This window comes from Otolemur garnettii, unplaced genomic scaffold, assembly GCF_000181295.1.
Source record: "Otolemur garnettii isolate 467f Iridium unplaced genomic scaffold, OtoGar3 scaffold00038, whole genome shotgun sequence".
Taxonomy (NCBI): Eukaryota; Metazoa; Chordata; class Mammalia; order Primates; family Galagidae; genus Otolemur; species Otolemur garnettii.
The window spans coordinates 4803977-4805859 of record NW_003852433.1 but is presented as its reverse complement, the minus strand read 5'-3'; the positions used below and the strand labels follow the sequence as shown (position 1 = coordinate 4805859).

At 45.2% G+C, this 1883-nt stretch overlaps 1 protein-coding gene across 3 annotated transcripts in view; it reads left to right on the top strand.

The window, feature by feature from the left end:
- Positions 1-1883, top strand: part of ASCC2 (activating signal cointegrator 1 complex subunit 2) — a 45079-nt gene that overhangs the window by 17984 nt on the left and 25212 nt on the right. The gene's annotated exons all lie outside the window — the stretch shown is intronic.

Below are 1883 nucleotides of genomic sequence, written 5' to 3'. Positions count from 1 at the left end.
AAAAAAAAAAAAAGAGTTAGATTAAAGCTTCTCTCCAGAAAAAATGTACCCCTAATAGATTTTGAGGTGTTTTCAGAGTGTTTCTCAAAACCTCCCAGGTTGAGAACCCTAAACTGCTGATTTATTAAGGAGAGCCCTTATTTGGTTTTTAGAGGATGGTTAACACAAAGCAGGTCAGGACCAGGCATCAGGAGCCCCTTCACTATATGTGTATTTGAAGGGGGTGGGGGACAGTGGTTAGTACAGAGAAGTGGCCTGTAGTCGTACACTCACACACATATGTGGCACTCTTTCAAACCCTTGAGCAAAAGGCACAACAAGAGGCAGCCTCCAGTTTCTATACCACAGAAACTCTTGTGCAAAGTGATCACTTGATAAGAGAAGGTGAAAGAAGGGGAACTGTTGGCTCTCCTATAAGCAGAAGCCCAGTCTTTACCCTGCCCTTTTTTGTTTTTTTTTTTAAACCTTTGAGGCTGATATTGTGAATCAGCAATTTCAGTTGGACTGAATCCAGCTGATATTGTGAATCCAGCCTTTCAGTTGGACTTTCTTATAGCTGCTTTGCAAACCAGGAATAAATCGGGCCTTGCTCTGATTATAGACTGCAGTGATCCATTTTGCAATATCTCCCATTCACCATGGGTTTCTGAACTGCTTTCACCTAGGAACGGACATTTGGGAAGATGCCATTGCTGTTCCTTTTTATTATTTCTTCAGGAGATCAAAAGTTAGATCCTCACTGTCACTGGAATCAGAAAAAGGAGAGGAAGACAATTTGGAAGATGACAAGGATAGATTGTGAAATTTGATCTGTTTTGATGCTTGTAAAATCTCGCTGTTACTCAGGCATTAACACTGGAAGGCTCATAAGAGAGTATCCACAATGCTGAGTGGTCAGGATGACATGGGGAACACAGAGTAGCCCTGGAAGTTGTGTAAGGGGAATTATCTTGATCACTGGGTTAGTAAGTACTTCCTGGAGGTGACATCTGTCTTATAGTGGCGGCAGCTCTTGGAGGCTACTCCAGGCAGAAGGAGGAGACAAGGTTTGTTGTCTGAGGCTGAAGATAGTTAAAGGGAGGAATACAACATGGAGAAGGGGAAGAAGATAGTCCAGGATGCAGGACGGGCCAGATCTCACAGTGCCTTTTTGTACCATGGCCAAGAGTTTGGACTTGACCTTGGGGACAAGTATAAGAAGGTTTTACAAGGAAGAACAGAGGTTGGTAGAGAAATAGCTCAGTCACTCCTTGCTTGTCAGGAGTGGGAAGTAGGTGCAGATGGTCTGGGTGTACCTTCACAGGTTGTGAGATCATCACCCATCTGGAGATGGGAGGTGCTGAGCAAGCCCATGCTGGTAAAACTCAGCTTTCTGGAATCAAGGAACTAAGTGGCATCCAGGAAAGTGTTTACAGAAAGTTCAGCCACCTAATGACTTGCTTACTCACCCAGCCCCATCTGGCTTTTACTCTTATTCATTTTTCATATCCTCTGGGGTCTGACAAGGGGTACCAGGTCATCAGTAAGGAAACCAAGGACAGATCTGACCAAAGGCAGAGGACACCTGTACCAGCTAGCCTTAGATGCTAGGGTTACAGTGAGATGAAGAGCCCTAGCTTCTTACTGGTGTTGGCATTTCACATGGTTATGTCCCCAAGCTAGCTGTGATCCATCCCTCCACCCTCCTTTCCCATCCCCTTCCTTGCCATTTGGACAGCTGGAACACTTGGTATCTGTTCCAGTTACCATATGTGCTAACCTATGCACTCATAGCAGCAGCTTTTTTTTATTTTGAGACAGAGCCTCAAGCTGTCCCCCTGGGTAGAGTGCTGTGGCATCACAGCTCACAGCAACCTCCAACTCCTGGGCTCAAGTGAGTCTCC